Source organism: Furipterus horrens, unplaced genomic scaffold (genome assembly GCF_987537825.1).
Source record: "Furipterus horrens unplaced genomic scaffold, mFurHor1.1.pri manual_scaffold_15, whole genome shotgun sequence".
Lineage (NCBI taxonomy): Eukaryota > Metazoa > Chordata > Mammalia > Chiroptera > Furipteridae > Furipterus > Furipterus horrens.
Genome location: NW_028327185.1, coordinates 20,017,312 through 20,029,348, shown reverse-complemented (window position 1 = coordinate 20,029,348; position 12,037 = coordinate 20,017,312). Strand labels below are relative to the sequence as shown.

Sequence of the window (12,037 nt, the reverse complement as noted above, 5' to 3'; positions counted from 1 at the left end):
CCCATTTTGGGTATCTAACCCTGAGATCTTGTGTAATCCCTGCAAAAGTTCAGTGCTCAGCCAGGAACCCTCAGTGCAAACTTTTAAATTTGAACAGCTCCCATTTAAACGACCACCCCCCTCCAAAAGCAATCGAGGCCCTATTAAAAATAAATAAATAAGTGACCCTGAATATGCCCCCCTTGGACCTGTGTTGATCAGATGATGTAAGAAACCGTATGTGTACACTTCTGAGCACACAGGCCCTGAGTGCCGCCTAGGGGGCTATGATGGCTGAGTCATAGACCCCGCTCGCGACAGAGAAACCCTTCGCCATGGATCTTACAGAACACAAAAGTATTCTGACAAAGAAATGGTTTGGGTGAAGAAACCTTCTGGCGAGGAATTTCAGTGTCCTCAGACCTCCTTAGCATAGCTCCCTCTGAACATGGACTCTCAGGGCCTCAAGACTTTGAAGATCCATTCAAGAAGCCTGGAATGTCCTGACCATGGATGGCCCTATAATATCCTCCCTAATCAGTGCCCCTGTGGCCTATGCGCCACCTCTGTAATAGGTAATCCCCGTTTATGCATCTTCCAGAGCTTGGAACTCCCAAGCTGTGACCCCTTCCTGCAACGGTACTGGGGAGGTGTTAAACTACGTGATATGGCTCCCCATTATGTACCCAGTCAATCGCGTTTACCGCCTCGCCCTGTGGCACCCGACAGAGAATCTGCTGAGTACCGACGTACCTGTTTGCAGACTTCTTCGTCTGGGCCCTCTAAACGTGTACCATCCGTTCGTAGACTCTTTGGATGTGAACCCTCAACATGGTGACGTCGGCTCGCACGTCGCCCCTAGGCGATGTGAATTTCCTGTAAGTGCACTTTGATGAGCATGGATGCTCTGATTTCAAAGGAACCCGTTCAAATACAACACCTGTAACTCTGTGAAGTCACAGAAAACGCGCCAGGCCACGAGCCTTCATGTGCATGGACCCACCCTGAGAATGGGGTGGACCCACGCCGAGAATGGGAGACATCTTAGTGCTAATGCCACTGAGCATCAGCATCTGGATGTGGCCCATTCCGACCAAAACTCGTGCCTGTGAGCCTCCTGAACCTGACCTCTCTGGGTCATCACTAGTAAATGTGGATCTAATAAGCGTCGAAATTTTGAATCTTAAAATGCTCCCAACCTCATGTCCCTTTTCCCTGGCCCATTTTGAGTATCTAACCCTGAGATCTGGTGTAATCCCTGCAAAAGTTCAGTGCTCAGCCAGGAACCCTCAGTGCAAACTTTTAAATTTGAACAGCTCCCATTTAAACGACCACAACTCCCCAAAAGCAATCGAGTCCCAATTAAAAATAAATAAATAAGTGACCCTGAATATGCCCCTCTTGGACCTGTGTTGCACAGATGATGTAAGAAACCGTATGTGTACACCTCTGAGCACACAGGCCCTGAGTGCGGCCTAGGGGGCTATGATGGCTGAATCATAGACCCCTCTCGCGACAGAGAAACCCTTCGCCATGGATCTTACAGAACACAAAAGTATTCTGACAAAGAAATGGTTTGGGTGAAGAAACCTGCTGGCGTGGAATTTCAGTGTCCTCAGACCTCCTTAGCATAGCTCCCTCTGAACACGGACTCCATGGCCTCAAGACTTTGAAGATCCATTCAAGAAGCCTGGAATGTCCTGACCATGGATGGCCCTATAATATCCTCCCTAATCAGTGCCCCTGTGGCCTATGTGCCACCTCTGTAATAGGTAAGCCCCGTTTATGCATCTTCCAGAGCTTGGAACTCCCAAGCTGTGACCCCTTCCTGCAACGGTACTGGGGAGGTGTTAAACTACGTGATATGGCTCCCCATTATGTACCCAGTCAATCGCGTTTACCGCCTCGCCCTGTGGCACCCGACAGAGAATCTGCTGAGTACCGACGTACCTGTTTGCAGACTTCTTCGTCTGGGCCCTCTAAACGTGTACCGTCCGTTCGTAGACTCTTTGGATGTGAACCCTCAACATGGTGACGTCGGCTCGCACGTCGCCCCTAGGCGATGTGAATTTCCTGTAAGTGCACTTTGATGAGCATGGATGCTCTGATTTCAAAGGAACCCGTTCAAATACAACACCTGTAACTCTGTGAAGTCACAGAAAACGCGCCAGGCCACGAGCCTTCATGTGCATGGACCCACCCTGAGAATGGGGTGGACCCACGCCGAGAATGGGAGACATCTTAGTGCTAATGCCACTGAGCATCAGCATCTGGATGTGGCCCATTCCGAGCAAAACTCGTGCCTGTGAGCCTCCTGAACCTGACCTCTCTGGGTCATCACTAGTAAATGTGGATCTAATAAGCGTCGAAATTTTGAATCTTAAAATGCTCCCAACCTCATGTCCCTTTTCCCTGGCCCATTTTGAGTATCTAACCCTGAGATCTGGTGTAATCCCTGCAAAAGTTCAGTGCTCAGCCAGGAACCCTCAGTGAAAACTTTTAAATTTGAACAGCTCCCATTTAAACGACCACCCCCCCCCCAAAAGCAATCGAGGCCCAATTATAAAAAAAATAAATTAGTGACCCTGAATATGCCCCTCTTGGACCTGTGTTGCACAGATGATGTAAGAAACCGTATGTGTACACTTCTGAGCACACAGGCCCTGAGTGCGGCCTAGGGGGCTATGATGGCTGAATCATAGACCCCGCTCGCGACAGAGAAACCCTTCGCCATGGATCTTACAGAACACAAAAGTATTCTGACAAAGAAATGGTTTGGGTGAAGAAACCTGCTGGCGTGGAATTTCAGTGTCCTCAGACCTCCTTAGCATAGCTCCCTCTGAACACTGACTCTCAGGGCCTCAAGACTTTGAAGATCCATTCAAGAAGCCTGGAATGTCCTGACCATGGATGGCCCTATAATATCCTCCCTAATCAGTGCCCCTGTGGCCTATGTGCCACCTCTGTAACAGGTAAGCCCCGTTTATGCATCTTCCAGAGCTTGGAACTCCCAAGCTGTGACCCCTTCCTGCAACGGTACTGGGGAGGTGTTAAACTACGTGATATGGCTCCCCTTTATCTACCCAGTCGATCGCGTTTACCGCCTCGCCCTGTGGCACCCGACAGAGAATCTGCTGAGTACCGACGTACCTGTTTGCAGACTTCTTCGTCTGGGCCCTCTAAACGTGTACCGTCCGTTCGTAGACTCTTTGGATGCGAACCCTCAACATTGTGACGTCGGCTCGCACGTCGCCCCTCGGCGATGTGAATTTCCTGTAAGTGCACTTTGATGAGCATGGATGCTCTGATTTCAAAGGAACCCGTTCAAATACAACACCTGTAACTCTGTGAAGTCACAGAAAACGCGCCAGGCCACGAGCCTTCATGTGCATGGACCCACCCTGAAAATGGGGGTGGACCCACGCCGAGAATGGGAGACATCTTAGTGCTAATGCCACTGAGCATCAGCATCTGGATGTGGCCCATTCCGAGCAAAACTCGTGCCTGTGAGCCTCCTGAACCTGACCTCTATGTGTCATCACTTGTAAATGAGGATCTAATAAGCGTCGAAATTTTGAATCTTAAAATGCTCCCAACCTCATGTCCCTTTTCCCTGGCCCATTTTGGGTATCTAACCCTGAGATCTTGTGTAATCCCTGCAAAAGTTCAGTGCTCAGCCAGGAACCATCAGTGCAAACTTTTAAATTTGAACAGCTCCCTTTTAAACGACCACCACCCCCCAAAAGCAATCGAGGCCCAATGAAAAATAAATAAATAAGTGACTCTGAATATGCCCCTCTTGGACCTGTGTTGCACAGATGATGTAAGAAACCGTATGTGTACACTTCTGAGCACACAGGCCCTGAGTGCGGCCTAGGGGGCTATGATGGCTGAATCATAGACCCCGCTCGCGACAGAGAAACCCTTCGCCATGGATCTTACAGAACACAAAAGTATTCTGAAAAAGAAATGGTTTGGGTGAAGAAACCTGCTGGCGTGGAATTTCAGTGTCCTCAGACCTCCTTAGCATAGCTCCCTCTGAACATGGACTCTCAGGGCCTCAAGACTTTGAAGATCCATTCAAGAAGCCTGGAATGTCCTGACCATGGATGGCCCTATAATATCCTCCCTAATCAGTGCCCCTGTGGCCTATGTGCCACCTCTGTAACAGGTAAGCCCCGTTTATGCATCTTCCAGAGCTTGGAACTCCCAAGCGGTGACCCCTTCCTGCAACGGTACTGGGGAGGTGTTAAACTACGTGATATGGCTCCCCTTTATCTACCCAGTCGATCGCGTTTACCGCCTCGCCCTGTGGCACCCGACAGAGAATCTGCTGAGTACCGACGTACCTGTTTGCAGACTTCTTCGTCTGGGCCCTCTAAACGTGTACCGTCCGTTCGTAGACTCTTTGGATGCGAACCCTCAACATTGTGACGTCGGCTCGCACGTCGCCCCTCGGCGATGTGAATTTCCTGTAAGTGCACTTTGATGAGCATGGATGCTCTGATTTCAAAGGAACCCGTTCAAATACAACACCTGTAACTCTGTGAAGTCACAGAAAACGCGCCAGGCCACGAGCCTTCATGTGCATGGACCCACCCTGAGAATGGGGGTGGATCCACGCCGAGAATGGGAGACATCTTAGTGCTAATGCCACTGAGCATCAGCATCTGGATGTGGCCCATTCCGAGCAAAACTCGTGCCTGTGAGGCTCCTGAACCTGACCTCTCTGGGTCATCACTTGTAAATGAGGATCTAATAAGCGTCGAAATTTTGAATCTTAAAATGCTCCCAACCTCATGTCCCTTTTCCCTGGCCAATTTTGGGTATCTAACCCTGAGATCTTGTGTAATCCCTGCAAAAGTTCAGTGCTCAGCCAGGAACCCTCAGTGCAAACTTTTAAATTTGAACAGCTCCCTTTTAAACGACCACCACCCCCCAAAAGCAATCGAGGCCCAATTAAAAATAAATAAATAAGTGACCCTGAATATGCCCCTCTTGGACCTGTGTTGCACAGATGATGTAAGAAACCGTATGTGTACACTTCTGAGCACACAGGCCCTGAGTGCGGCCTAGGGGGCTATGATGGCTGAATCATAGACCCCGCTCGCAATAGGGAAACCCTTCGCCATGGATATTACAGAACACAAAAGTATTCTGACAAAAAATGGTTTGGGTGAAGAAACCTGCTGGCGTGGAATTTCAGTGTCCTCAGACCTCCTTAGCATAGCTCTCTCTTAACGTGGACTCTCAGGGCCTCAAGACTTTGAAGATCCATTCAAGAAGCCTGGAATGTCCTGACCATGGATGGCCCTATAATATCCTCCCTAATCAGTGCCCCTGTGGCCTATGTGCCACCTCTGTAATAGGTAAGCTCCGTTTATGAATCTTCCAGATCTTGGAACTCCCAAGCTGTGACCCCTTCCTGCAACGGTACTGGGGAGGTGTTAAACTACGTGATATGGCTCCCCTTTATCTACCAAGTAGATCGCGTTTACCGCCTCGCCCTGTGGCACCCGACAAAGAATCTGCTGAGTACCGACGTACCTTTTTGCAGACTTCTTCGTCTGGGCCCTCTAAACGTGTACCGTCCATTCGTAGACTCTTTGGTCGCGAACCCTCAACATTGTGAGGTCGGCTCGCACGTCGCCCCTCGGCGATGTGAATTTCCTGTAAGTGCACTTTGATGAGCATGGATGCTCTGATTTCAAAGGAACCCGTTCAAATACAACACCTGTAACTCTGTGAAGTCACAGAAAACGCGCCAGGCCACGAGCCTTCATGTGCATGGACCCACCCTGAGAATGGGGGTGGACCCACGCCGAGAATGGGAGACATCTTAGTGCTAATGCCACTGAGCATCAGCATCTGGATGTGGCCCATTCCGAGCAAAACTCGTGCCTGTGAGCCTCCTGAACCTGACCTCTCTGGGTCATCACTTGTAAATGAGGATCTAATAAGCGTCGAAATTTTGAATCTTCAAATGCTCCCAACCTCATGTCCCTTTTCCCTGCCCCATTTTGGGTATCTAACCCTGAGATCTTGTGTAATCCCTGCAAAAGTTCAGTGCTCAGCCAGGAACCCTCAGTGCAAACTTTTAAATTTGAACAGCTCCCTTTTAAACGACCACCACCCCCCAAAAGCAATCGAGGCCCAATTAAAAATCAATAAATAAGTGACCCTGAATATGCCCCTCTTGGACCTGTGTTGCACAGATGATGTAAGAAACCGTATGTGTACACTTCTGAGCACACAGTCCCTGAGTGCGGCCTAGGGGGCTATGATGGCTGAATCATAGACCCCGCTCGCAATAGGGAAACCCTTCGCCATGGATATTACAGAACACAAAAGTATTCTGACAAAAAATGGTTTGGGTGAAGAAACCTGCTGGCGTGGAATTTCAGTGTCCTCAGACCTCCTTAGCATAGCTCTCTCTTAACGTGGACTCTCAGGGCCTCAAGACTTTGAAGATCCATTCAAGAAGCCTGGAATGTCCTGACCATGGATGGCCCTATAATATCCTCCCTAATCAGTGCCCCTGTGGCCTATGTGCCACCTCTGTAACAGGTAAGCCCCGTTTATGCATCTTCCAGAGCTTGGAACTCCCAAGCTGTGACCCCTTCCTGCAACGGTACCGGTGAGGTGTTAAACTACGTGATATGGCTCCCCTTTATCTACCCAGTCGATCGCGTTTACCGCCTCGCCCTGTGGCACCAGACAGAGAATCTGCTGAGTACCGATGTACCTGTTTGCAGACTTCTTCGTCTGGGCCCTCTAAACGTGTACCATCCGTTCGTAGACTCTTTGGATGCGAACCCTCAACATTGTGACGTCGGCTCGCACGTCGCCCCTCTGCGATGTGAATTTCCTGTAAGTGCACTTTGATGAGCATGGATGCTCTGATTTCAAAGGAACCCGTTCAAATACAACACCTGTAACTCTGTGAAGTCACAGAAAACGCGCCAGGCCACGAGCCTTCATGTGCATGGACCCACCCTGAAAATGGGGGTGGACTCACGCCGAGAATGGGAGACATCTTAGTGCTAATGCCACTGAGCATCAGCATCTGGATGTGGCCCATTCCGAGCAAAACTCGTGCCTGTGAGCCTCCTGAACCTGACCTCTCTGGGTCATCACTTGTAAATGAGGATCTAATAAGCGTCGAAATTTTGAATCTTCAAATGCTCCCAACCTCATGTCCCTTTTCCCTGGCCCATTTTGGGTATCTAACCCTGAGATCTTGTGTAATCCCTGCAAAAGTTCAGTGCTCAGCCAGGAACCCTCAGTGCAAACTTTTAAATTTGAACAGCTCCCTTTTAAACGACCACCACCCCCCAAAAGCAATCGAGGCCCAATTAAAAATAAATAAATAAGTGACCCTGAATATGCCCCTCTTGGACCTGTGTTCCACAGATGATGTAAGAAACCGTATGTGTACACTTCTGAGCACACAGGCCCTGAGTGCGGCCTAGGGGGCTATGATGGCTGAATCATAGACCCCGCTCGCAATAGGGAAACCCTTCGCCATGGATATTACAGAACACAAAAGTATTCTGACAAAAAATGGTTTGGGTGAAGAAACCTGCTGGCGTGGAATTTCAGTGTCCTCAGACCTCCTTAGCATAGCTCTCTCTTAACGTGGACTCTCAGGGCCTCAAGACTTTGAAGATCCATTCAAGAAGCCTGGAATGTCCTGACCATGGATGGCCCTATAATATCCTCCCTAATCAGTGCCCCTGTGGCCTATGTGCCACCTCTGTAATAGGTAAGCTCCGTTTATGCATCTTCCAGATCTTTGAACTCCCAAGCTGTGACCCCTTCCTGCAACGGTACTGAGGAGGTGTTAAGCTACGTGATATGGCTCCCCTTTATCTACCAAGTAGATCGCGTTTACCGCCTCGCCCTGTGGCACCCGACAAAGAATCTGCTGAGTACCGACGTACCTTTTTACAGACTTCTTCGTCTGGGCCCTCTAAACGTGTACCGTCCATTCGTAGACTCTTTGGACGCGAACCCTCAACATTGTGAGGTCGGCTCGCACGTCGCCCCTCGGCGATGTGAATTTCCTGTAAGTGCACTTTGATGAGCATGGATGCTCTGATTTCAAAGGAACCCGTTCAAATACAACACCTGTAACTCTGTGAAGTCACAGAAAACGCGCCAGGCCACGAGCCTTCATGTGCATGGACCCACCCTGAGAATGTGGGTGGACCCACGCCGAGAATGGGAGACATCTTAGTGCTAATGCCACTGAGCATCAGCATCTGGATGTGGCCCATTCCGAGCAAAACTCGTGCCTGTGAGCCTCCTGAACCTGACCTCTCTGGGTCATCACTAGTAAATGTGGATCTAATAAGCGTCGAAATTTTGAATCTTCAAATGTTCCGAACCTCATGTCCCTTTTCCCTGGCCCATTTTGAGTATCTAACCCTGAGATCTTGTGTAATCCCTGCAAAAGTTCAGTGCTCACCCAGGTACCCTCAGTGCAAACTTTTAAATTTGAACAGCTCCCATTTAAACGACCACCACCCCCCAAAAGCAATCGAGGCCCAATTAAAAAAAAATAAATAAGTTACCCTGAATATGCCCCCATGGACCTGTGTTGCACAGATGATGTAAGAAATCGTATGTGTACACTTCTGAGCACACAGGCCCTGAGTGCGGCCTAGGGGGCTATGATGGCTGAATCATAGATCCCGCTCGCGAAAGAGAAACCCTTCGCCATGGATCTTACAGAACACAAAAGTATTCTGACAAAGAAATGGTTTGGGTGAAGAAACCTGCTGGCGTGGAATTTCAGTGTCCTCAGACCTCCTTATCATAGCTCCCTCTGAACATGGACTCTCAGGGCCTCAAGACTTTGAAGATCCATTCAAGAAGCCTGGAATGTCCTGACCATGGATGGCCCTATAATATCCTCCCTAATCAGTGCCCCTGTGGCCTATGTGCCACCTCTGTAATAGGTAAGCCCCGTTTATGCATCTTCCAGGGCTTGGAACTCCCAAGCTGTGACCCCTTCCTGCAACGGTACTGGGGAGGTGTTAAACTACGTGATATGGCTCCCCTTTATCTACCCAGTCGATCGCGTTTACCGCCTCGCCCTGTGGCACCCGACAGAGAATCTGCTGAGTACCGACGTACCTGTTTGCAGACTTCTTCGTCTGGGCCCTCTAAACGTGTACCGTCCGTTCGTAGACTCTTTGGATGCGAACCCTCAACATTGTGACGTCGGCTCGCACGTCTCCCCTCGGCGATGTGAATTTCCTGTAAGTGCACTTTGATGAGCATGGATGCTCTGATTTCAAAGGAACCCGTTCAAATACAACACCTGTAACTCTGTGAAGTCACAGAAAACGCGCCAGGCCACGAGCCTTCATGTGCATGGACCCACCCTGAGAATGGGGGTGGATCCATGCCGAGAATGGGAGACATCTTAGTGCTAATGCCACTGAGCATCAGCATCTGGATGTGGCCCATTCCGAGCAAAACTCGTGCCTGTGAGGCTCCTGAACCTGACCTCTCTGGGTCATCACTTGTAAATGAGGATCTAATAAGCGTCGAAATTTTGAATCTTAAAATGCTCCCAACCTGATGTCCCTTTTCCCTGGCCCATTTTGGGTATCTAACCCTGAGATCTTGTGTAATCCCTGCAAAAGTTCAGTGCTCAGCCAGGAACCCTCAGTGCAAACTTTTAAATTTGAACAGCTCCCTTTTAAACGACCACCACACCCCAAAAGCAATCGAGGCCCAATTAAAAATCAATAAATAAGTGACCCTGAATATGCCCCCCTTGGACCTGTGTTGAACAGATGATGTAAGAAACCGTATGTGTACACTTCTGAGCACACAGGCCCTGAGTGCGGCCTAGGGGGCTATGATGGCTGAATCATAGACCCCGCTCGCAATAGGGAAACCCTTCGCCATGGATATTACAGAACACAAAAGTATTCTGACAAAAAATGGTTTGGGTGAAGAAACCTGCTGGCGTGGAATTTCAGTGTCCTCAGACCTCCTTAGCATAGCTCTCTCTTAACGTGGACTCTCAGGGCCTCAAGACTTTGAAGATCCATTCAAGAAGCCTGGAATGTCCTGACCATGGATGGCCCTAAAATATCCTCCCTAATCAGTGCCCCTGTGGCCTATGTGCCACCTCTGTAATAGGTAAGCCCCGTTTATGCATCTTCCAGAGCTTGGAACTCCCAAGCTGTGACCCCTTCCAGCAACGGTACTGGGGAGGTGTTAAACTACGTGATATGGCTCCCCATTATGTACCCAGTCAATCGCGTTTACCGCCTCGCCCTGTGGCACCCGACAGAGAATCTGCTGAGTACCGACGTACCTGTTTGCAGACTTCTTCGTCTGGGCCCTCTAAACGTGTACCGTCCGTTCGTAGACTCTTTGGATGTGAACCCTCAACATGGTGACGTCGGCTCGCACGTCGCCCCTAGGCGATGTGAATTTCCTGTAAGTGCACTTTGATGAGCATGGATGCTCTGATTTCAAAGGAACCCGTTCAAATACAACACCTGTAACTCTGTGAAGTCACAGAAAACGCGCCAGGCCACGAGCCTTCATGTGCATGGACCCACCCTGAGAATGGGCTGGACCCACGCCGAGAATGGGAGACATCTAAGTGCTAATGCCACTGAGCACCAGCATCTGGATGTGGCCCATTCCGAGCAAAACTCGTGCCTGTGAGCCTCCTGAACCTGACCTCTCTGGGTCATCACTAGTAAATGTGGATCTAATAAGCGTCGAAATTTTGAATCTTAAAATGCTCCCAACCTCATGTCCCTTTTCCCTGGCCCATTTTGAGTATCTAACCCTGAGATCTGGTGTAATCCCTGCAAAAGTTCAGTGCTCAGCCAGGAACCCTCAGTGAAAACTTTTAAATTTGAACAGCTCCCATTTAAACGACCACCCCCCCCCCAAAAGCAATCGAGGCCCAATTATAAAAAAAATAAATTAGTGACCCTGAATATGCCCCTCTTGGACCTGTGTTGCACAGATGATGTAAGAAACCGTATGTGTACACTTCTGAGCACACAGGCCCTGAGTGCGGCCTAGGGGGCTATGATCGCTGAATCATAGACCCCGCTCGCGACAGAGAAACCCTTCGCCATGGATCTTACAGAACACAAAAGTATTCTGACAAAGAAATGGTTTGGGTGAAGAAACCTGCTGGCGTGGAATTTCAGTGTCCTCAGACCTCCTTAGCATAGCTCCCTCTGAACACTGACTCTCAGGGCCTCAAGACTTTGAAGATCCATTCAAGAAGCCTGGAATGTCCTGACCATGGATGGCCGTATAATATCCTCCCTAATCAGTGCCCCTGTGGCCTATGTGCCACCTCTGTAATAGGTAAGCCCCGTTTATGCATCTTCCAGAGCTTGTAACTCCCTAGCTGTGACCTCTTCCTGCAACGGTACTGGGGAGGTGTTAAACTACGTGATATGGCTCCCCTTTATCTACCCAGTCGATCGTGTTTACCGCCTCGCTCTGTGGCACCCGATATAGAATCTGCTGAGTACCGACATACCTGTTTGCAGACTTCTTCGTCTGGGCCCTCTCAACGTGTACCGTCCGTTCTTAAACTCTTTAGATTTGAACCCTCAGTATTGTGACGTTGGCTCGCACTTCGCCCCTTGGGGATGTGAATTTCCTGTAAGTGCACTTTTAGGAACATAGGTGCTCTGAATTCAAATGAACTCATTCAAATATGACCACTGTAATTGTGAAATCAGTGAAAGTGGTCCATACCATGAATATTATCTTCGTGGACCCAAACTGAAAATTTTAAACATCTTAGGATTAATACCACTAGAATATGCTTCTGGATTTCCACCATCCTAAGCAAAACTCTGGAATATCAGCCTTTGTTCCTGACCTGTCTTGGTAATTCCTTATTAACATGGATGTAATAAGCATGGAAATTTTAAAAAATAAAGCTCCCCCACCCTCATTTCTCTTTTCCTGACACATTTTGAGTATCTAACCCTGAAACCGTGTTTATTTTTTTCAGAAGTACAGTTCTTGACAGATAACCCTAAATGTAAAT

General features: G+C 49.1%; 1 long non-coding RNA gene across 1 annotated transcript in view; it reads left to right on the top strand.

The window, feature by feature from the left end:
* The window catches only part of LOC149992498 (uncharacterized), a 353,081-nt gene that overhangs the window by 340,873 nt on the left and 171 nt on the right, over positions 1-12,037 (top strand). The window lies entirely within an intron of this gene.